General features: G+C 41.1%; 1 protein-coding gene across 1 annotated transcript in view; it reads left to right on the forward strand.

Annotated features, from left to right (window-relative positions):
• gria3a (glutamate receptor, ionotropic, AMPA 3a) overlaps positions 1 to 25,705 on the forward strand; it is a 367,539-nt gene that overhangs the window by 336,422 nt on the left and 5,412 nt on the right. The window lies entirely within an intron of this gene.

Consider the following 25,705-nt stretch of genomic DNA (forward strand, 5'->3'; position numbering starts at 1 on the left):
TCTAATGACAGACTGGCATTTAACGGCCCAAACGTCTTAAGAGTCCAGTGATCCAGATTTAAACAGACCTCGGACAGATCCTCATTCAACACCAGGAAGTTGTTCCCGTGGTCGCCCTGAAACGGTGAGACTTGCACCAGAGGCTCACGTGTGAAAGACACAAATAACTAGATATAAATAATAAATAGATAATAAGTAGATATGCACTGATTTCACACTTCATATAAAAGAAAAAAATGAAAAGGAATAGCAAAACTCTGACAACAGGCATTAGAGTTTATGCCTCCACCGAAGCCCAAAAAACCCCAACTCACAATTCTAAAATAGTCATTTATCATACATCCTTGCTCTGCCCTTTTATACAAGTTCTACCCAAAATTTTAGAATTTCACTCCAAGGGGGCGCACACACACACACACATATATATATATATATATATATATATATATATATATATATATATATATATATATATATATATATATATATATATAAACCCCAATTCCAATGAAGTTGGAATGTTGTGTGAAATGTAAATAAAACAGAATAAACATAATACAACGATTTGCAAATCTTCTTCAACCTATATTCAATTGAATACACCACAAAGACAAGATATTTAATGTTCAAACTGATAAACATTATTGTTCTGTGCAAATATTTGCTCATTTTTAAATGGATGCCTGCAACACATTTTAAAAAAGCTGGGACAGTGGTATGCTTACCACTGTGTTACATCACCTTTCCTTCTAACAACACTCAATAAGCATTTGGGAACTGAGGACACTAATTGTGAGTGTCATGATTGGGTATAAAAGGAGTGTCCCCAAAAGTCTCAGCTGTTCACAAGCAAAGATGGGGTGAGGATCACCACTTTGTGAACAACTGCGTGAAAAAATAGTCTAACAATTTAAGAACAATGTTTCTGGAATTGGGGTTGTGTGTGTGTGTGTGTGTGTGTGTGTGTGTGTGTGTGTGTGTGTGTGTGTGTGTGTGTGTGTGTGTGTGCAGATATACAAGATCTGTTAGAAAAGAATCTGACCTTTTTATTTTTTGCAAAAACTATATGGATTTGAATCATGTGTGATTGCATCAGCCAAGCTTGAACCTTCGTGCGCATGCGTGAGTTTTTTCACACCTGTTGGTTGCGTCATTCGCCTGTGAGCACGCCTTGTGGGAGGAGGTCCTTGTGGTCCAGCCTCCTCAGCGGATTTTCGTTGTTAGGAAATTGGCTAAGCGACTGCCGCTTTACTGCGTCAAAATTTTTTCAGAAACTGTGAGAGACAGCCAAGTGGAAACCATTTGGAAAATTCAGATGGCTTTCAGTGAAGATCTTATGGGGATCACACAGATTAAGGAGCATTACAACCGGATTAAAGAAAGGTACCAGTAGATTCAGTAGATTCTCACAAATCCAATAAGACCAAACATTCATGATATGCACACTCTTAAGGCTATGAAATTGGACTATTATTAAAAAAAGTAGAAAAGGGGGTGTTCACAATAATAGTAGCATCTGCTGTTAACGCTACAATCTCAAAACTGTTATGTTCAAACTGCTTTTTTAGCAATCCTATGAATCACTAAACTAGTATTTAGTTGTATAACCAGTTTTTCATGATTTCTTCACATCTGTGAGGCATTCATTTTGTTGGTTTGGAACCAAGATTTTGCTTGTTTACTAGTGTGCTTGGGGTCATTGTCTTGTTGAAACACCCATTTCAAGGGCATGTCCTCTTCAGCATAAGGCAACATGACCTCTTCAAGTATTTTGACATATCCAAACTGATCCATGATACCTGGTATGCGATATATAGGTCCAACACCATAGTAGGAGAAACATGCCCATATCATGATGCTTACACCACCATGCTTCACTGTCTTCACTGTGAACTGTGGCTTGAATTCAGAGTTTGTGGGTCGTCTCACAAACTGTCTGCAGCCCTTGGACCCAAAAAGAACAATTTTATCTCATCAGTCCACAAAATATTCCTCCATTTCTCTTTAGGCCAGTTGATGTGTTCTTTGGCAAATTGTAACCTCTTCTGCACATGTCTTTTATTTAACAGAGGGACTTTGCTGGGATTCTTGCAAATAAATTAGCTTCACACAGGCGTCTTCTAACTGTCACAGCACTTACAGGTAACTCCAGACTGTCTTTGATCATCCTGGAGCTGATCAATGGGTGAGACTTTGCCATTCTGGTTATTCTTCTATCCATTTTGATGGTTGTTTTCCGTTTTCTTCCACGCGTCTGTGTTTTTTTTGTCCATTTTAAAGCATTGGAGATCATTGTAGATGAACAGCCTATAATGTTTTGCACCTGCGTATACGTTTTCCCCTCTCCAACCAACTTTTTAATCAAACTACGCTGTTCTTCTGAACAATGTCTTGAACGTCCCATTTTCCTCAGGCTTTCAAAGAGAAAAGCATGTTCAACAGGTGCTGGCTTCATCCTTAAACAGGGGACACCTGATTCACACCTGTTTGTTCCACAAAATTGACAAACTCACTGACTGAATGCCACACTACTATTATTGTGAACACCCCCTTTCCTACTTTTTTTACTAATAGCCCAATTTCATAGCCTTAAGAGTGTGTATATCATGAATGCTTGGTCTTGTTGGATTTGTGAGAATTTACTGAATCTACTGGTGGTACCTTCTTTCCCTTGTAACAATAAGAAATATACTCAAAATCTGGATTAATCTTTTTAGTCACATAGCACTACTATTATTCTGAACACTACTGTGTATATATATATATATGTGTGTGTGTGTGTGTGTGTGTGTGTGTGTGTGTGTGTGTGTGTGTGTGTGTGTGTGTGTGTGTGTGTGTGTGTGTGTGTGTGTGTGTGTGTGTGTGTGTGTGTTTTCCTTGCCATCCCCCTTACTAGGATCTACCCCATAATGCAATTATAATTTCCCAGCTTCTCATCTTTATGTAGCTTTGCCTTAAAAACATGACATGATTTACGTCTCAATATTAATTCCAGTGCAGGCCCAACAATTTCATGAGTTATGTGAATGTATGTAAGTCCCTTCAGCTGCTCCGTGGTTTTCACTTAGGTTGCCACAGCAGATTCAGCGTGAATCTGCAGGTTGAACTGGGATCCTTCCACACTGAGACCAAGTGCACTAACCACCAGGCCACCATGAATTAAATAGTTTGTTAGAATAAACTACAAGGTCATTCATTATATTGCATTACTTTGCCAAAATTCAGAATGCCTCATCTTATTTTTAAAAAGCATTTATGTACAAGATTGTGTGGAGACATTTTAGTTAACCTAAAAATATATATATATATATATCCTTTTTTTAATCAGTATATCAAATGAAAATCTAATGTCAAATGTCCAAACATTCTTTTTCAAACAAAAATTAAGTGCAACATTTTCCAATTTCATTAAAAAATTATTATTATTATTATTGCATCAGGAAGGGCCCCCGATGTGAAACTTTTCAACATTTCAACACAACATGCAAATTCACCTCAGATTTGTTGTGGTGTCCCCAAGTGAAACAAAGGAGAAGCTGTATTTTGATAAGGTAAATGTTTTGCACAGTGCTGAATGTTTTAACCCCCTTTTGTGGCTCCAGCCTCAAACTTCAGTTCCAGATTAGGTCCAAAACTTTCATTCAAAATAAATAAATAAACCAAAATTTTAAAACATAAAATAAAAAACAAAAACAGTCTCTCTCACAATCAGCAGTTTTTATTGTAGGTAAGAAAATAGTCTTATATATTTATTTATTTATTTGATCCACCAAGGGGAAAATTGTAAGTGTGAAATTTTTTTTCTGGATCCACCATCATGCTGTTACATGACAACAATATTAACAGCCCATGTTGTAGTGCTGGAAAATTCTTTATCAATATCTAAATTTTTTACTCTGGAACTGCCACAGACATGAATTTAAGTTTTACATAAATTGATTAGCATGCTTATGGAAGCGTATTACATTCACTGGATAAAAACAAATCCATTCTTTTTTTATCCAGTGAATGCAATACACCTCCGTAAGCATGCCCTCGACTTGCAATTAAAAAGAACAAACAAACAAAAAACTGTAAGCATGCCCTCGACTTGCAATTAAAAAGAACAAACAAACAAAAAACTGTAAGCATGCCTTCGACTTGCAATTAAAAAAGAACAAACAAACAAACAAACAAAAAACTGTAAGCATGCCCTCGACTTGCAATTAAAAAAGAACAAACAAAAAACTGTAAGCATGCCCTCGACTTGCAATTAAAAAAGAACAAACAAAAAACTGTAAGCATGCCCTCGACTTGCAATTAAAAAAGAACAAACAAAAAACTGTAAGCATGCCCTCGACTTGCAATTAAAAAAGAACAAACAAAAAACTGTAAGCATGCCCTCGACTTGCAATTAAAAAAGAACAAACAAAAAACTGTAAGCATGCCCTCGACTTGCAATTAAAAAAGAACAAACAAAAAACTGTAAGCATGCCCTCGACTTGCAATTAAAAAAGAACAAACAAAAAACTGTAAGCATGCCCTCGACTTGCAATTAAAAAAGAACAAACAAAAAACTGTAAGCATGCCCTCGACTTGCAATTAAAAAAGAACAAACAAAAAACTGTAAGCATGCCCTCGACTTGCAATTAAAAAAGAACAAACAAAAAACTGTAAGCATGCCCTCGACTTGCAATTAAAAAAGAACAAACAAAAAACTGTAAGCATGCCCTCGACTTGCAATTAAAAAAGAACAAACAAAAAACTGTAAGCATGCCCTCGACTTGCAATTAAAAAAGAACAAACAAAAAACTGTAAGCATGCCCTCGACTTGCAATTAAAAAAGAACAAACAAAAAACTGTAAGCATGCCCTCGACTTGCAATTAAAAAAGAACAAACAAAAAACTGTAAGCATGCCCTCGACTTGCAATTAAAAAAGAACAAACAAAAAACTGTAAGCATGCCCTCGACTTGCAATTAAAAAAGAATAAACAAACAAAACTGTAAGCATGCCCTCGACTTGCAATTAAAAAAGAATAAACAAACAAAACTGTAAGCATGCCCTCGACTTGCAATTAAAAAGAATAAACAAACAAAACTGTAAGCATGCCCTCGACTTGCAATTAAAAAAGAATAAACAAACAAAACTGTAAGCATGCCCTCGACTTGCAATTAAAAAAGAATAAACAAACAAAACTGTAAGCATGCCCTCGACTTGCAATTAAAAAAGAATAAACAAACAAAACTGTAAGCATGCCCTCGACTTGCAATTAAAAAAGAACAAACAAAAAACTGTAAGCATGCCCTCGACTTGCAATTAAAAAAGAACAAACAAAAAACTGTAAGCATGCCCTCGACTTGCAATTAAAAAAGAACAAACAAAAAACTGTAAGCATGCCCTCGACTTGCAATTAAAAAAGAACAAACAAACAAACAAACAAAAAACTGTAAGCATGCCCTCGACTTGCAATTAAAAAAGAACAAACAAAAAACTGTAAGCATGCCCTCGACTTGCAATTAAAAAAGAACAAACAAAAAACTGTAAGCATGCCCTCGACTTGCAATTAAAAAAGAACAAACAAAAAACTGTAAGCATGCCCTCGACTTGCAATTAAAAAAGAACAAACAAAAAACTGTAAGCATGCCCTCGACTTGCAATTAAAAAAGAACAAACAAAAAACTGTAAGCATGCCCTCGACTTGCAATTAAAAAAGAACAAACAAAAAACTGTAAGCATGCCCTCGACTTGCAATTAAAAAAGAACAAACAAAAAACTGTAAGCATGCCCTCGACTTGCAATTAAAAAAGAACAAACAAAAAACTGTAAGCATGCCCTCGACTTGCAATTAAAAAAGAATAAACAAACAAAACTGTAAGCATGCCCTCGACTTGCAATTAAAAAAGAATAAACAAACAAAACTGTAAGCATGCCCTCGACTTGCAATTAAAAAAGAACAAAAAAAACTGTAAGCATGCCCTCGACTTGCAATTAAAAAAGAACAAACAAAACTGTAAGCATGCCCTCGACTTGCAATTAAAAAAGAACAAAAAAAAACTGTAAGCATGCCCTCGACTTGCAATTAAAAAAGAACAAAAAAAAACTGTAAGCATGCCCTCAACTTGCAATTAAAAAAGAACAAAAACAAAAAACTGTAAGCATGCCCTCGACTTGCAATTAAAAAAGAACAAAAAAAAACTGTAAGCATGCCCTCAACTTGCAATTAAAAAAGAACAAAAACAAAAAACTGTAAGCATGCCCTCGACTTGCAATTAAAAAAGAACAAAAAAAACTGTAAGCATGCCCTCGACTTGCAATTAAAAAAGAACAAACAAAACTGTAAGCATGCCCTCGACTTGCAATTAAAAAAGAACAAAAAAAAACTGTAAGCATGCCCTCAACTTGCAATTAAAAAAGAACAAAAACAAAAAACTGTAAGCATGCCCTCAACTTGCAATTAAAAAAGAACAAAAAAAACTGTAAGCATGCCCTCGACTTGCAATTAAAAAAGAACAAAAACAAAAAACTGTAAGCATGCCCTCGACTTGCAATTAAAAAAGAACAAAAAAAAACTGTAAGCATGCCCTCAACTTGCAATTAAAAAAGAACAAAAACAAAAAACTGTAAGCATGCCCTCGACTTGCAATTAAAAAAGAACAAAAAAAACTGTAAGCATGCCCTCGACTTGCAATTAAAAAAGAACAAACAAACAAACAAACTGATGCGGGTTAGATCAGAGTCATCAAACACACGTGAAGGAAAACACCCGTCCTCTACGTCATAGTTTCTCACTATGATGCTCTTGTGTTTTTTAGCCTCATGTCTCCTCGTGTGGTTTTACAGCTGTGCATGTGATGCTGGCTCTGCTTTGGTGTTTAAAATCCTGACACCAGTGAGCTGGTGTTTCAGGCGGCAGTAAGAGCCCGTCTGTGGGTTTGTGTCTGCATCCTGTCCACAGTGCACGTGGCACACTGTGGAAGAAGAACAGAGCGTCTTTGCTGTTCTCACCGTTAGCCGTCCATCCCTGAGTGAGCGGGCGATGGATACTAGCGGTGAGGAAACACAAAGTCGCCACCACCTCTCGATGGTAAATTAGTCTGGATTGGTCTGAGAGAGTAGATCAGAGCAACATCTGACCGCCACATTTCTTTGTCCTTATTTTACTTCCAGAAATGTTTGCGTTGGTAATTTAACAAAGACATTGAAATATATTGTATGTAACTACCACTGAGAAAAAGGACATATTCACAAAAATGCTGCACCAGCTCATTTATTTTTAAGAAGACAAATACATTTATAGATGTTTGACAGGTTTAACGAGTGAAAATATAAGAAACCAGTATTTAATGCCACAGCTGATTCCATTCATCCAGTGATACGTTTAGGTACATCGAGTGTGTGGGGGTCACTTTCATGTCTTTCATTTGGCTGCCGTCAGTCGTCTCCACGTGTTGTTTTTTGTGTTGCTGTAGGTTTTTTTTTTTTTTTTTAAGTGGCTGTTTTCCTAACAGAGTGACTGATGGGTAAAGTTGTGATGTCACTTCAGTCAGAGGCTCTTCAGCCATCAAAACCCATCTGATGTGACACAACGCCCCAAAGTAAAACAGTGCACGTGTGAATAAACCCCAAGCTTTCCAACAGTGACCGATTCCAGCGAGTGTCATATTTAAACCTGATCCTGATGCTGTGCACAGACGATTTTAATCATTTATGATGGATTCAGTTGCAATTTATGATTTCACAGTTGCGACAGCATCACTGTGCTTCACAACAACCAGCCAGAGAAAACCAGCACAATCTGAGGCATGACAGGGCTCTTAAAAAAACAGTCCACACTTTAAAAAATAAAAACTCTTATGACAGCAGAACATCTTTTAATTCTACATCAGTTTCTCCCGAGGGGGAACAATTCTGGATCATTGTGGACATTGTTCTCTATAAATGTGTGTCCTTTTTTATTCAGCTGAGTCCTGACCTGAGGACTTGGGTCTCCTTTGTTGAGTCATTATGTGTTTTTTTTTTTTTGAGCAGCTGTATGGTTTTTCACTCCGTGCTGCACTGAACAACATACACCAGATTGCTTCTTTTTTTTTTTTTGGCGGGGGGGTGCGCATGTGCAGTGTTTGCTGCGATCTGTTTTTTAATCATTATGATTTTTCTTCCATATGTGAGGTTTTTTTTATTTTTATTGCTTGATTTTTCTTCTTTATATTAGGATTTTTTTTTTCTTTTACATGATTTTCTTCTTTATATTGGTTTTCGTTTGCTTTGTATTATGGTGATTTTTCTCCTTTATATTAGGATTTTTCTTTTATATTATTGTTTCTTCTTTATAATAGGTTTTCCTTGCATTATGATGATTTTTCTTCTTTATATTAGGATTTTTTTCCTTTTACATGACTTTCTTCTTTAAATTAGTATTCCTTTGCATTATGATGACTTTTCTTCTTTATATTAGGATTTTTTTTTTTTTCCTTTTATATGATTTTTCTTCTTTGTAGGTTTCCTTTGTATTAGGATGATTTTTCTTCTTTATATTAGGATTTTTAATGATTTTTTCTTCTTTATAATAGGTTTTCCTTTGTATTATGATTATTTTTTCTTTATGAGGTTTGTCAATAAAGTAACGTCCTTTTTATTTTTTTCAAAAACTATATGGATTTCATTCATATGTTTTTACGTCAGACATGCTTGAACCCTCGTGCGCATGCGTGAGTTTTTCCGCGCCTGTCGTGACGTCATTCGCCTGTGAGCACACCTAGGGAAGGAGTGGTCCCGCCCCCTCGTCGGATTTTCATTGTCTGGAAATGGCGGAATGAAAAGGACTTTTTTTCCATCAGAATTTTTTCAGAAGCTGTTAGAGACTGGCACCTGGAAACCATTCGAAAAATTTATCTGGCTTTCAGTGAAAATTTTACAGGCTTCACAGAGAATAAGTTCTGTTACTACAGCTTTAAGGACCCCTTTAAGGACGCTCGGCGTGCCGCGCTCCGAGCTGCGACGACGCGGCACAAGCCACCGGACCATTTCTAAACAGATGGCTCTGTGGATACGAGACCGTCGTGTGCTCTTTCTCTAGTTATCACAAGAGCTGGACATCAGCCATTTTCCGGCAGATTTCACTTTTAACAAGAGATTTTGTCATGGAAAGCCGCGCGGAGGCTTCGCGCGTAAAGACCGATTCATTTTGGAAGCGAGACAAAGGAACACCTCCGCTTCGGTGTGTCAGAGGACAAGTTTGGACATGTCTATCTCGGCTTTCAATGCTTACCAGTCCAGTAAGTATCAGTGAAATTGTGGAGAGCTGGGCATGTCCAAACTTGTCCTCTGACACGCCGAAACGGAGGTGTTCCTTTGTCTCGCTTCCAAAGCGAATCGGTCTTTACGCGCGAAGCCTCCGCGCGGCTTTCCATGACAAAATCTCTTGTTAAAAGTGAAATCTGCCGGAAAATGGCTGATGTCCAGCTCTTGTGATAACCAGAGAAAGAGCATATGATGGGCTCGTATCCACAGAGCAATCCGTTTAGAAATGGTCCGGTGGCTTGTGCCGCGTCATCGCAGCTTGGAGCGTGGCACGCCGAGCGTCCTTAAAGGTGTCCTTAAAGCTGTAATAACAGACCTTATTCTCTGTGAAGCCTGTAAAATTTTCACTGAAACCCAGATAAATTTTTCGAATGGTTTCCAGGTGCCAGTCTCTAACAGCTTCTGAAAAGATTCTGATGGAAAAAAAGTCCTTTTCATTCCGCCATTTCCAGACAATGAAAATCCGACGAGGGGGCGGGACCACTCCTTCCCAAGGCGTGGTCACAGGTGAATGACGTCACCGACAGGCGTGGAAAAACTCATGCATGCGCACGAGGGTTCAAGCATGTCTGACGTAAAAACATATGAATGAAATCCATATAGTTTTTGAAAAAAATAAAAAGGACCGTTACTTTATTGACAGACCTCGTATATTAGGATTTTTTTTTCTTTTATATGATTTTTCTTCTTTGTAGGTTTTCCTTTGTATTATGATGATTTTTCTTCTTTATATTAGGATTTTTTTTCTTTTGTATGATTTTTCTTCTTTGGAAGTTTTCCTTTGTGTTATGATGATTTCTCTTCTTTATATTAGGATTTTTTTCTTTTGTATGATTTTTCTTCTTTGGACGTTTTCCTTTGTGTTATGATGATTTCTCTTCTTTATATTAGGATTTTTTTTTCTTTTGTATGATTTTTCTTCTTTGGAAGTTTTCCTTTGTATTATGATGGTTTTTCTTCTTTATGATTTTTTTTTCTTTTGCATGATTTTTCTTCTTTACAATGGGTTTTGTATTGTATTGATTTGTTTTCATTATATTGGTATACATACAATATAATATAAAGTGATCATCTTAATATAATATAATATAATAAAGTAACATAATATATAATATAATAAAATCTTAATATAAAGAATATTCCTACCAAGATAGGGGAAAAGCAGATCATCTGTTTCCAAGTTACAATGCATCTGGAAAGTATTTACGGCCCTTCACTTTTTCCACATTTTGTTATGTTACAGCCTAATTCCAAAATGGAGTAAATTAATTTTCCCCCCTCAAAACTCTACTCACAACACCCCGTAATGACATGAAAAATGTTTTTTGGAATTGTTTTTGCAAATTTCTTAAAAATAAAAGATAAGAAATCACCTGTACATTAGTATTCACACCCTTTTGTTCAATACTTTGTTGATGCACCTTTGGCAACAGTTACAGTCTCAAGTGTTATTGAATATGATGGTGCACCTATCTTTGGACAGTTTTGTCCATTCCTCTTTGCAGCACCTCTCAAGCTCCATCAGGTTGGATGGGGAGCGTCGGAGCACAGCCATTTTCAGATCTCTCCAGAGATGTTCAATCGGCTTCAGGTCTGGGCTCTGACTGGGCCACTCAAGGACATTCACGGAGTTGTCCTGAAGTCACTCCTTTGATATCTTGACTGTGTGTTTAGGGCCATTGTACTGCTGGAATATGAAACGCCGCCCCAGTCTGAGGTCCAGAGCGCTCTGGAGCAGGTTTTCATCCAGGATGTCTCTGTACATTGCTGCATTCATCTTTCCCTCAATACTCACTAGTCTCCCAGTTCCTGCCACTAAAAACATCCCCACAACATGATGCTGCCACCATCATGCTTCACTGTAGGGATGGTACCTGGTTTTCTTCATCAGAAAGTGCAAAGATGAAACAAAGGCCAGAAGGAAAGTCAGCACTGCAGAATCACTGGCATCTGCAACAGGCGTCTGCCTTCATATGTCAGAAATGTCACAGAGGATGTAAATCTAAGATTGATCCACACAGTCAAACAAGATGATCCATTTGGTGCTAGACCACAGTCAATATGACTGACGGTTGACAACAGATAAGTAAGAAAATGCTGAGACCACATTTCACCTTTAAAAATGCCGAACTGTTTAGGTAGTAAAAAAATAATTATTTTTTTGGTGATCACCTGTGATTTACAAAGAAATGAGAGTATGTGTTATCCAATTTTTACAACAATTTTCCATCAGCTGGCATCTCTCTTTTTGTTCATATACACTGACAAAATAATAATAATTAAATTTAAAAATCAGGATTAGCTTCATAATTAAGTGGTTTATTTAATGGAGAAAAAGAATCACATTTTATTTCATTGGTGTGGGAATGCTAGTAACATTTCAGTTTAGATTTTCCTTTGACCCACAGATGAAGACCAAAACTTAGGGAGAAAAATGGCAAAAACTACATTAAATTTCTGTCATACCTAAAACCTTTGCAGATTAATTAATGCTACGTATTTACACATTTACCCTAATATTTACAAGGATCAAGCTAAATATTTAGCTAAATGTTGAGACAAATGTGCACCTTAATAAAAGAGCTAATTGTTCCTCCCTGAAAGAGAGATTAATAAAGTGTCTATTGACAGACATTTAGCATCTGAGGGCATGTTTATTCAAATTTGCAATTCATGGATGTTTTGTATGTGTTATATTGCAGCCTGCGGTCTTTTGATGTCAGTTTCAATTGCAATTTCAGGGGAACTTGGAACATATTAAAAACAGTAATAAAATAATAATAAAAAATGGCTATTAGTTCAAAATTTGCTCAGATGGAGTAATTCCGTGTAGAACCACCACTGATGGTGGGCACTGTGCTCATTGGGACCTTCAAAGCAACAGAAATGTTTCTGTACCCTTACCCAGATTTGTGCCTCCAAACAATCCCGTTTTGGAGGTCTTCAGACAATTTATTTGACTTCCTGCTTGGTTAGGAATTAGGTCGAGCATATCTCAGCAGGCCTTGGTCCAGCCACTGCACCTTGCTATTGAGGTGGGTGCTACCATTGAAATGTTACCTAGATTTACAGAATTTGATAGTATCTCACTAGGTGTGCTGACAAAACTCGTGACATCTACAAATAGCACAACCTGCTTATTTGATCCTACAGCAGGGGTGGGCAATGAGGGCTGAGACACTGCAGGTTTTCCTTGCAACCAATCACCTCAGCAGGTGGGTTGCTGATGAGCTTCTACCTTGAACATAAACACCTGGTCGTCTTGAAGTTACCTGCTGAAACACCTGATCATTAATGAAATCATGTGCTGAGGTGACTGGTAGCAAGGAAAACCTGCAGTGCTTTGGCCCTTCATGGTACATGATTGCCCACCCCTGCCCTACAGCAACAAAACTGTTTAAGGACCTGCGGCCCACTCTTGGGCCGACTGTGCTGGAAATTATTAATCTCTCACTAGCCTCTGGATCTGTTCCCTAATGTTTCAGATCTGCAGTGATTAAACCATTACTTAAGAAATCTAATCTTGACCCTAGTGTATTGAAGAAATACAGGCGATATCAAATCTGTCCTTTTGTTCTAAAATTCTGGAAAAGGTGGTGTCACAGCAGCTCATGGATCACCTTACTGAGAATAATCTTTTTGAGCCACTGCAGTCTGCTTTTAGGAAATATCATTCCACAGAGACAGCGCTCACTAGAGTAGTTAATGACCTTCTGCGAGCAATGGACTTGGACGCCACTACGGTTTTGGTGTTGTTAGATCTTAGTGCTGCGTTTGATACTGTGGATCATCATTGTACTTGATAGGCTGGAGAATTATTTTGGGATTACTGGAAGTGCCCTTGCATTGTTGACGTCATACCTGTCAAGTCGTTCTCATTGTGTCTTGCACAATAACACTACCTCTAGCCTTAGTGACATGAAATTTGGGGTCCCAGAGGGATCTGTCCTTGGCCCCTTGCTTTTTTCCCTTTATCTTGCACCCCTCTGTCATATTCTGTGGTGTTTTGGGATTACCTTACATTGCTATGCTGATGACACTCAATTGTACATGCCGATAACTGTTGGTAATCTCATTCATATATAATCCCTAGAGGATTGCCTTGCATCAGTGAGAAACTAGATGTCTAGTAATTTCGTGCTTTTGAACTCTGATAAGACTGAAATGATGGTTCTTGGTCCAGCAAGACATCGGCATCGGTTTGACCAGATAGTGCTTAGTTTAGGTTTGTGTGTTATACATCATACGGACAAAGTGAGGAACCTTGGGGTCATTTTAGATCCTACATTGTCCTTTGACCTCCACATTAAAGACATCATGAGGACTGCTGTCTTCCATCTGCGAAATATAGTGAAGATTTGTCCTATCCTGTCTATGGCTGATGCTGAGACCCTGATACATGCATTTGTTTCTTCCAGATTGGATTATTGCAATGTTTTATTTTCTGGGCTGCCGCAGTCCAGAATCAGGGGTCTTCAATTGGTTCAAAACGCAGCTGCCAGATTCTTGACACGAAGCAGAAGGTTTGACCACATTACTCCCATTTTGGCATCTCTTCACTGGCTTCCTGTCTCTGCGAGATCAGATTTTAAGATCCTGTTACTGGCCTATAAAATTGTTCACGGACCGGCACCGTCCTACTTGGCGGATCTACTTAAGCCCTGCGTACCAGCCTGGGCTCTGCGCTCACAGGATGCAGGATTGCTCTGTGTCCTTAGGGTGAATAAAAAGTCTGTGGGAAATAGAGCCTTTTCTTATCGTGCCCCGGTCCTGTGGAATGATCTCCCTGTGCTCGTGAGGCAGTCAGACTCTGTGGAGACTTTTAAGTCACCTCTGAATTTGTTTTCTATTTTATATGATTAATATATTGTTTACCATGCTTTTATTCATTTATTCTTTTATTTTTTTTTTATACCTTTTTAACTTTTTATCATGCTTTTAACCTTTTGATCATGTTCTTTGAAATTTTAATTTAGTTTGTTTTGGTTTTTATTGTTGAGTTGTTTTATGTGAAGGGCCTTAAAATGGCACTAGTGTGATTTGGCACTCTATAAGTTTAATAAATTGCATTGAATTGAAATTTGCTCTGACATGCACTGTCAATTGTGGGACCTTATATGTAGACAGGTGTGTGTCTTTCCAAATCATGTCCAATCAACTGAATTTACCCCAGGTGGACTCCAGTTAAGCTGTTGAAACGTCTCCAGGATGATCAGTGGAAACAGGATGCACCTGAGCTCAATATTGAGCTTCATGGGAAAGGCTGTGAATACTTAGGTACATGTGACTTTTTAGTTTTTTATTTTTAATAAATTTGCAAAAATCTTTAAGAAAATCATCTTGTCATTATGGGGTATTGTGTGTAGAATTTTGAGGAAAAAAAGAATTTGGAATAAGGCTGTAACATAAACTGTAGAAAAAGTGCAGCACTGTGAATACTTACCGGATGCACTGTTGTGCACAGACACACACAAGCGATAACTATACCGCTGGCATGCAAGCTAAAAACCTTTGTTGGTACAAAAGTGTGGTCCTGAGTATTAAGTTTCTGTTGTTTGTTTTTGTGAGTCTGATATTTTTCTTTAAAAAAAACTCAAGAAGAAGCTCTCAGACTAACAGAAGTCACATCATAACTTTACCTTTCAAAGAGCACAAATGTACATCCCTCACTCACCATCATGCACGACATCATCTTATTTTCCACCACATTATAAACAAATCTGACTTCAAACCTGTTTGACCTACAGAAAAACAAAGTGGTGAATACAATATATTTGATTATGTTAGATTACAAACACCCATCATATTTTCTGAAAGGAAATAAGCCTGGGAATCTAGCAGTCAAGCCAATCAAGTACGACGTCTCACAAAACAAACCCCTCCTGAGTTTCCTTGTTCAGGATGTGGCTGCTCATGAATCTGAGGAAAATTTGCAAAAATTATGCAAAACGATCAGCAAAATGACCTTTGACTGGATTTTTGTATTTTATATTAGGACCATTTTTGTGTTATATTTCTTCTTTATATTAAGGTTTCTATGTTTGCATTATAGTTTTCTACCTTATATTAGGATTTTTTTTTTAAAATTTCTTAATATTACAATTTTCAATTGATGTAATGTAATTACTCTTAATAATAGGATTTTCTTGTATTTTTCTTCTATATTAGTTGTTTTGTATTGTGATTTTTCTTCTTGATGTTAGGATTTTTTCTTTTTAGTATTATGATTTTTTTCTTCTTAATATTACAATTTTTAATTGATGTGTTATAATTATTTTTAATAATAAGTTTTTCTTGAATTTTTCTTCTATATTAGTTTTTTGTATTGTAAATTTTCCTTCTTAATACAATTTTTTGGCTATGTATTATGATTTTTCTTAATATTTTTTTAGTATTGTTCTGTATATTTTATGTATTGTTATAATTTCTCTTCTTTATATTTGGATTTTTCTTTTTCAGTATTGCCATGATTTTTTAAAGGATGCATTTATAGTATTACACTGAACAACAGCCCCAAGTGCAACACCTGATTGGTCCAGTTTCAGGTCTAAAGGGGTGATTTTGTCAGACGTTGGTCTTTAGCATTGATAATCAAATTGGACTGCTGTACTTTATTTGTTAGACAAAAAGGGTTCCTGTGTGATCCATCGTGCTGAACATGAAAAAACGCTGCTCACAGTGAAAACCCTCGGCCACGACTGCATCTGCCTTTTGCTCGTGCTGTGCAGCAGCTGCTTCTTCTGCAACTTCAAATCTTTTCTTGTGATCAGTGTGTGCCGATTACTCGAAGCGATATTAGTGGGGTCTGGCGTGCTAGGTTAGGCCTGGATTCTCAAAGCTTAGATTTCTATTTATACACTGTAGTCTTGCCTGCTGTCTGTGATATCTTGGCCAGACCTCGACTGTATCGCTTTGTACAATATGAAGTAGTATAAAAGTTGAATAACATAAAATAACATAATAAAATGTTATTTATGTTATTTCCCACGTGAAGAACTCCTGTAAACCTTGCAGTATTGAAACTCAGTGAACAAGGCATCTTAGACAAGCTGAAAAACAAATGGTGGTACGATAAGGGTGAATGTGGAACCAAGGACTCTGGAAGTAAGGTCAGTCGCTGCAGGTCTTTTTATACTGATTGCAAAAATGCATTTTGACCTAATTGTTCATACGCAAACATCGAAAGCATACATCGTCATGACATACTATACCTGGATACTTGCTTGAAGAATGGTGTGAAAAACTAGATTTGCTTCACACATAGTCTTATCTTATCATTAATCATTACATAAACATGGCTTCATCACAATCTATTAAAGTTTCAGCATGATCACATCTTTTTATTCATGCATTCATAAAATTCTGAAAAGTTGAATCATAGAATTGCAACCATTATACTGCTATTTCTTTTTCTTGCTTTCTTTCTTTTTTAAAGCAAATCTCTACTGAAATCTCATTTACTGGTGTCATTCGTCATTTGTATTCAAATTGCAACACAGCAGCCTGACCTTTATATCTTCTTTGACCATACAGTGGTTAAACAGTATATAATGGTCATGTTTGATGGATGGGGTATTAAAGTAAGGATTATTTTTACGTCCATCAATGTGAGGAACTTTATGAGCATTAAAGGATGAGTTCACTTTTTACTATGCCAGTCTCATTAAAATATTAGCAATCAAGCCTCTGGACCCAATCTTGGCAAACTACTGCGTGTGTTGTCATTTCAGCTGCTCCCGTCTTGGGACGGGGTCGCCACAGCGGATACAGCCAGATCCGCATTAGTAATTGGCACAAGTTTTATGACGGATGCCCTTCCTGACGCAACTAAAAGTGCGTAGGGTGCGTGCATTTGGGCACTGGAACCTGGCACATGGCTATTTATTGCATCAAAGTATCTCATTTAGGGGAGCAGTCACCAAAGCTCCCTGAAGTGAATCCATGAAGCAGTAAGGTAACATTTTTGTATTTATACATTCTGCTAAGGTAGATATGACAATGTGCTAGAGGGGAAACAATTTTGGTCTGACCCCTTCAAGAGAGGATAACTGGACTTCTGTTGTTTTAAATTAAAACTACCTAGATAAGCTTTTTGTCACAAACGATTTCCTGCTTACACATAAAAGCAACTACTCTCGCAGAGTAGGGGTATCATTATGTTGGGTTGCACATAGATTTATAATTTTCCATTAGTTTTTAATTTTTGTTTTGTTAATGTCTGTTTTCAATTCACTTTCATAGTAATTTGATGTGATAATGCACATCACTGTAAAAGAAGAATATACACATCGTGAACTCGCCTATGTAAACCTTAGTAATGTAATAATATCATTAGGAATATATGTTGTAAGTAATCCATCCATCCATTTTCTTCCTCTTTATCTGGAGTCGGGTCGCGGGGGCAGCAGCTCAAGCAAAGCCACCCAGACCTTCCGATCCACACACACCTCCCCCAGCTCCTCCGGGGGAACCCCAAGAACCCCAAGGCATTCCCAAGCCAGCTGAGAGATGTAGTCCCTCCAGCGTGTCCTGGGTCTTCCCCGTGGCCTCCTCCCAATGGGATGTGCCCGGAACACCTCTCCAGCGAGGCGTCCAGGGGGCATCCGGAAAAGATGCCCGAGCCACCTCAGCTGACTCAACGTGGAGGAGCAGCGGCTCGACTCCGAGCTCCTTCCAAGTGACCAAGCTCCTCACCCTATCTCTAAGGGAGTGCCCAGCCACCCTGCGGAGGAAACTCATCTCGGCCGCTTGTACTCGTGATCTCGTTCTTTCGGTCATGAGCAAAATCTCATGACCATAGGTGAGGATCGGAACGTAGATCGATCGGTAAATCAAGAGCTTTGCCCCCCTACTCAGCTCTCTCTTCACCACGACAGTCCGATACAGCGACCGCATCACTGCAGATGTTGCACCGATCCATCTATCGATCTCACGCTACATCCGTCCCTCACTCGTGAACAAGACCCCGAGATACTTAAACTCCTCCAGTTGAGGCAAGGACACTCCACCGACCTGAAGAGGGCAAAGCACCTTTTTCCGGCCGAGAACCATCGCCTCGAATTTGGAGGTGCTGATTTTCATCCCGGACGCTTCACACTCGGCTGCAAACCGCCCCAGTGCACGCTGAAGGTCCTGATTTGACGAAGCCAACAGAAGCACATCGTCCGCAAACAGCAGAGACGACATTCTGTGGTTCCCAAACCAGGCCCCCTCTACACCCTGGCTGCGCCTAGAAATTTTGTCCATAAAAATAATGAACAGAACTGGTGACAAAGGGCAGCCCTGGCGGAGGCCAATGTGCACTGGAAACAGGTTTGACTTACTACCGGCAATGCGAACCAAGCTCCTGCTGCGGTCGTACTTGTGGAAACTGCATTTGAGTACAACACAAAGAGACTTGATTGCTAACAATGTTCTAATATGAGGTTAAAAAAAGTTAACTTGTCCTTGAACCAACTTGTTCCTCAGAAACAGAATCTGCAGCGCTGCTAGCGTAGAACACAAATGGTAAAACACATGAATTAATTTCAAAATTACTGTTTGTTTTTAATAGCAGCAAAATGGTTCAGTTCGTTTTTCACAGCTTGCCACTTTGATTGAACATGTTCAAATCCAATGTGTTGAATGATAAGCTTAGTAGCTATGCTAGTCAACCACGGGTTTAATTTGTAGACCTGTACGACCACGACCGCCTTCCTCCCCCATTATAGCAAGAAAGATAATTATACAGAGTTCATTTTGTCTCAAAATGTCAAAGTGACAGATGTTTGATGGAAGTATAGAATATCCTGAGCATGAAGCTAACTGGCGTGCTTGCTAGTAATGGGCATGTGAGCTTAACCTGGTAACTTCCGCTTTTCTCATAACATGAAAATCTGCATAACCCCCTTAATTAACACACAACTCTTTCACTGCTTTTAGTGACCTTGAGTTTGACATTTGAAGGTCACCCAAGGTCATAGGTCACATGAACATTGGAAAAGTCATATATGACTTCGCATTAGTGGTAAACAGCAACCACAGTATAGTACTGTATATATACTACACTGTGGTTTGTTTACAGTGCCTTTAAACAATTCCTTTGAATACAAGAACCATTTAAATGTCATCTTTATATAAGCATTAGGGATAGATTTTGACCTTGAACTGTGACCTTGATGTTTAACCAATTTTTAACCAAATCAAATGACTGACCCTCAATCATTTCAACAATTTTTGTCAAAAGCAGATCAAAAGTCCAACTTAATTTTTTTTTCATGTATACACAAACCCCTCCTGAGTTTCCTCGTTCAGGATGTGGCTGCTCATGAATCTGAGGAAATAATTGGATTTGTATCTACAACCTCAATTCCAATGAAGTTGGAACATTGTGTGAAATGTAAATAAAAACAGAATACAATAATTTGAAAATCCTCTTCAACCTATATTCAATTAAATACACCACAAAGACAAGATATTTAATGTTCAAACTGATACACTTTGTTGTTTTTGTGCAAATATTTGCTCATTTTGAAATGGATGCCTGCAACACATTTCAAAAAAGATGGGACGGGGCAACAAAAGACTGGGAAAGTTGATAAATGCTCAAAGAACACCTAATTGGAAACAGGTGAGTGTCATGATTGGGTATAAAAGGAGCATCCCCAAAAGGCTCAGCCGTTCACAAGCAAAGATGGGACGAGGATCACCACTTTGTGAACAACTGCATGAAAAAAAATAGTCCAACAGTTTAAGAACAAGGTATCTCAACGTTCAATTGCAAGGAATTTAGGGATTCCATCATCTACAGTCCATAATATAATTAGACGATTCAGAGAATCTGGAGAACTTTCTACACATAAGTGGCAAGACCGAAAACCAACATTGAATGCCCGTGGCCTTCAAACCCTCTGGCAGCACTGCGTTAAAAACACATTGTGTAAAGGATCTTACCGCGTGGGCTCGGGAACACTTCAAAAAAACCATTGTCAGTTTAACACAGTTTGTCGCTACAGCTACAAGTGCAAGTTAAAACTCTACCATGCAAAGCGAAAGCCATAAATCAACAACATCCAGAAACGCCGTCACCCTCTCTGGGCCCGAGCTCATTTGAAATGGACAGACACAAAGTGGAAAAGTGTGCTGTGGTCTGATGAGTCCACATTTCAAATTGTTTTTGGAAATCATGGTCGTCGTGTCCTCTGGACAAAAGAGGAAAAAGACCATCCAGACTGTTACCAGCGCAAAGTTCAAAAGCCAGCATCTGTGATGGTATGGGGGTGTGTTAGTGCCCATGGCATGGGCAACTTACATATCTGTGATGGCACCGTCAACACTGAAAGGTACATCCAGGTTTTGGAGCAACACATGCTGTCATCCAAGCAGCGTCTTTTTCAGGGACGTCCTTGCTTATTTCAGCAAGACAATGCCAAGCCACATTCTGCGACAACAGCGTGGCTTTGTAGTAAAAGAGTGTGGGTACTAGACTGGCCTGCCTGCAGTCCAGACCTGTCACCAATTGAAAATGTGTGGCACATTATGAAGCGCAAAATACAACAACAGAGACCCCGGATTGTTGAACAACTGAAGTTGTACATCAAGCAAGAATGGGAAAGAATTCCACCTACAAAGCTTCAACAATTAGTGTCCTCAGTTGGTAAACGCTTATTGAGTGTTGTTAGAAGGAAAGGTGATGTAACACAGTGGTAAACATACCACTGTCCCAGATGTTTTGAAACGTGTTGCAGGCATCCATTTCAAAATGAACAAATATTTGCACAAAAACAATAAAGTTTATCAGTTTGAACATTTTGTCTTTGTGGTGAATTCAATTGAATATAGGTTGAAGAGGATTTGCAAATCACTGTATTCTGTTTTTATTTACATTTTACACAACATCCCAACTTCATTGGAATTGGGATTGTAAGAAGGTGTCCCTGCATGTGATGTAGTGCAGCAGATAATATTTATAGGGGAATCCTTCAAATGGTGATGCAAGCACTAAATTCAGCACTGGACTGGCCATTTGACTTTTCAGTAGGTGGCCAGGTAGGGGTCAGTTGAACAATTACACAGGGGTCAAAATTCAAAAATGCTCCAAAAAATGCTTTGATCATAAAGATCCCAAAAAGGTATAGTTTGGACTATCTACGACTGAATGTTTTGGAGTTATGAGGTAAAACAGCAAGAATGGTGACAAAGGTCAGTTTCAGTTTGTACAGGGGTCAAAAGTTAAAGTCACTTCAATGTTGGGTTTTAAAAAGAAACTAGCACATTGTCCATGCGAATCCACGGGCTCTAGATTGGGTCGTGTTTATAAAATAGGTAGCTGACGTTTTTCAGTGGTGGTAAGTTATGCAAAGCTTCTATAATTAATTTAACTGAAAGTGCAGGAAATTAAAATAAGAACGTTTTGTGAATAATTGTATTTATTATTTGGCACATTTAGTTGATGTCATGTTTTACAACTGGTAAGGTTGAGATATTTCATTTGTTCAGAGCTTGTCTGGTTACCAGGGACTGATTAATGGTGATATCAATTGTTGGGAAAGTGTAGGTACACGGACCCACAACAGGGGGCGCAAATGAACGGACAATGGAGGAAGTCAAATAACAACACTTTACTGTTGTGAAATGGGCACAACATACACAACAGATTACAACAATAGACAAAAAGCCAAATCACAAAAGGTGTCGTGTGGGCAGGCTTGAAGATAGAAGACGTCTGTCCAAAGCAGAACCGGAACCACACGATTTCCTCCGCCACCAGACCCCGGGAATACTGGAGCCGCCAAGTCCCGAACTCCCAGGTGGCCACTGCCTCCGCGTGTCGGACCTGGTACTGCTGGCAAGGAACAAAAAACAATTAAATGTGGGCGCGTTTGCACCCAGCAATCCACACGGCAGGAAAACTACCTCCACCTCTCGTTGGAAAAAGAGTCTGCTATACTATGCACAAAAGTCACAAAAGGTTACTGTCGAAAAATCACACAGCTGAGAACGTTACCTTCCAGGTAGAGCGATATCTTGGCAAAGAGGTGGAGACGTCGTCCTGCTGATGTACCCCTGCTGATCAGGTGATTGGTAACAGCTGTTGCAGGTGATGCGTGACAGCTGTCACCCTGGCTGCTCCTGTGAGGCGGCTGCGCCCTCTGGTGCCTGGAGCCCGCACTCCAGACAGGGCGCCCTCTGGTGGTGGGCCAGCAGTACCTCCTCTTCTGGCGGCCCACACAACAGGACCCCCCCCCCTCAACGGGCGCCTCCTGGCGCCCGACCAGGCTTGTCCGGGTGGCGGCGGTAGAAATCGGCCAGGAGGGCCGGGTCCAGGATGAAGCTCCTCTTCACCCAGGAGCGTTCTTCGGGACCATACCCCTCCCAGTCCACCAAATACTGGAAGCCCCGGCCCATCCTACGGACATCGAGCCGGCGTACAGTCCAAGCCGGCTCGCCATCGATGATCCGGGCAGGAGGCGGCGCCGGACCCGGAGTACAGAGGGGTGAGGTGTGATGCGGTTTAACTCGGGACACATGAAACACAGGATGGATCCGCAGTGAGGCCGGAAGCTGAAGCCTCACTGCGGCTGGACTGATGACCTTAAGGATCTTGAAAGGGCCGATGTAACGGTCCTGTAGCTTGGGGGAGTCCACTTTGAGGGGAATGTCCTTTGTGGATAACCACACCTCCTGCCCTGGCCGATACGCAGGGGCCGGGGTCCGCCGACGGTCTGCATGGGCTTTTGCCCTCGTCCGGGCCTTTAGCAAAGCAGAACGGGCGGCACGCCACACCCGACGGCACTTCCGTAGGTGGGCCTGGACCGAGGGCACACCGACCTCTCCCTCAACCACCGGAAACAACGGGGGCTGATACCCCAGACACACCTCAAAAGGGGAGAGGCCGGTGGCTGAAGACACCTGGCTGTTATGGGCATACTCGATCCAGGCCAAATGGGTACTCCAGGCCGCCGGGTGTGCGGCAGTCACGCAGCGCAAGGCCTGTTCCACCTCCTGGTTTACCCGTTCTGCTTGCCCGTTGGTCTGAGGGTGGTACCCGGACGAGAGACTCACCGTGGCCCCCAGTTCCCGGCAGAAGCTCCTCCAGACTTGCGAGGAGAACTGGGGACCGCGATCGGAGACGATGTCTGTTGGAATCCCATGCAGCCGGACGATGTGGTGGACCAGGAGGTCCGCTGTCTCCTGGGCTGTTGGGAGCTTCGGGAGGGCCACGAAGTGGGCCGCCTTGGAGAATCGGTCCACTATCGTGAGGATGGTGGTGTTACCCTGGGACGGCGGGAGGCCTGTGACAAAATCCAGGCCGATGTGGGACCAGGGGCGATGAGGCACAGGCAGCGGCTGGAGTAGTCCTGATGCCCTGCGATGGTCAGCCTTGCCCCTGGCGCAGGTGGTGCAGGCCTGGATATAATCCCGGACGTCGGCCTCTAGGGACGCCCACCAGAAGCGCTGCTGGACAACTGCCACGGTTCTTCGCACCCCTGGATGACAGGAGAGCTTGGAGCCGTGACAGAAGTCCAGGACTGCAGCCCTAGCTTCTGGTGGGACGTATAGTTTGTTCTTCGGCCCAGTTCCGGGGTCCGGGCTTCGTGCCAGGGCCTCCCAGACGGTTCTCTCTACGTCCCAGGTGAGGGTGGCCACGATAGTGGACTCCGGGATGATGGATTCCGGTGGATCCGACAACTCCGCTTTGACTTTGTCTTCATGTACCCGGGACAAGGCATCCGATCTCTGGTTTTTGGTCCCGGGACGGTAGGTGATCCGGAAGTCAAAACGGCCGAAGAACAGTGACCAGCGGGCTTGCCTGGGGTTCAGCCGCTTGGCGGTCCTCATATACTCCAGGTTCCGGTGGTCAGTGAAAACCGCGAATGGCACGGACGTTCCCTCCAACAGATGTCTCCACTCTTCAAGAGTCTCTTTCACCGCAAGGAGTTCTCGATTGCCGACGTCATAGTTCCGTTCGGCCGGGGTCAACCTGCGGGAAAAATAGGCACACGGGTGAAGGACCTTATCGGTCTTCCTGCTCTGGGAAAGCACAGCTCCTATCCCTGAGTCCGAGGCGTCCACTTCAACCACTAACTGGCGACTAGGATCGGGCTGCACCAGAACGGGTGCAGACGAGAAGCGCCGTTTCAACTCCTTGAACGCGGCATCGCAACGATTTGACCAGGTGAAGGGGACTTTTGGTGAGGTCAGGGCTGTCAGGGGGCTAACTACCTGACTGTAGCCCTTAATGAACCTCCTGTAGAAATTTGCAAAGCCGAGGAACTGTTGCAGCTTCCTACGGCTAGTGGGTTGGGGCCAGTCTCTCACCGCCGCAACCTTGGCCGGATCAGGAGCGACGGAGTCGGGGGAGATGATAAACCCCAGGAAGGACAAAGATGTGCGGTGGAACTCACACTTCTCGCCCTTCACAAACAGCCGGTTCTCCAACAACCGCTGCAGGACCTGACGTACATGCCGGACATGAGTCTCAGGATCCGGAGAAAAGATGAGTATATCGTCTAGATATACGAAGACGAATCGGTGCAGGAAATCCCGCAAGACATCATTAACTAATGCTTGGAACATCGCGGGGGCGTTTGTGAGGCCGAACGGCATGACCAGGTACTCAAAGTGACCTAAGGGGGTGTTAAATGCCGTCTTCCACTCGTCTCCCTTCCGGATCCGAACCAGGTGATACGCATTTCTAAGATCTAGCTTAGTGAATATTTGGGCTCCATGCAGGGGCGTGAACACTGAATCCAACAGGGGCAACGGGTATCGATTACGAACCGTGATTTCGTTCAGCCCCCTATAATCAATGCATGGACGAAGTCCGCCGTCTTTTTTACCCACAAAAAAGAAACCTGCACCCATCGGGGAGGTGGAATTCCGGATCAACCCGGCGGCTAAAGAGTCCCGGATGTAGGTCTCCATTGATTCACGCTCAGGTCGTGAGAGGTTGTACAGCCTGCTGGACGGGAACTCAACGCCTGGAACCAAATCAGTGGCACAATCGTACGGACGGTGGGGGGGAAGGGTGAGCGCCAGATCCTTACTGAACACATCCACAAGGTCATGGTACTCCACCGGCACCGTCCCTAGATTGGGCGGGACTCTGACCTCCTCCTTAGCCTGCTAACCGGGAGGAACCGAGGAACCTAAACATACCCGATGGCAGGTCTCGCTCCACTGAACCACTACCCCGGACGGCCAATCGATCCGGGGATTGTGTTTTAACATCCAGGGGAACCCTAGAATCACACGGGAGGTGGCAGGAGTCACACAAAACTCGATCTCCTCCCGGTGTTTCCCTGACACCACCAGAGTTACTGGTGGTGTCTTATGTGTGATTAGAGGGAGTAGGGAGCCATCTAGTGCCCGCACCTGCACAGGCGAGGTAAGCGCCACCAGAGGGAGCCCTATCTCCCTGGCCCATCTGCTGTCTAACAGAT

Source organism: Thalassophryne amazonica, chromosome 9, assembly GCF_902500255.1.
Source record: "Thalassophryne amazonica chromosome 9, fThaAma1.1, whole genome shotgun sequence".
Classification (NCBI taxonomy): domain Eukaryota; kingdom Metazoa; phylum Chordata; class Actinopteri; order Batrachoidiformes; family Batrachoididae; genus Thalassophryne; species Thalassophryne amazonica.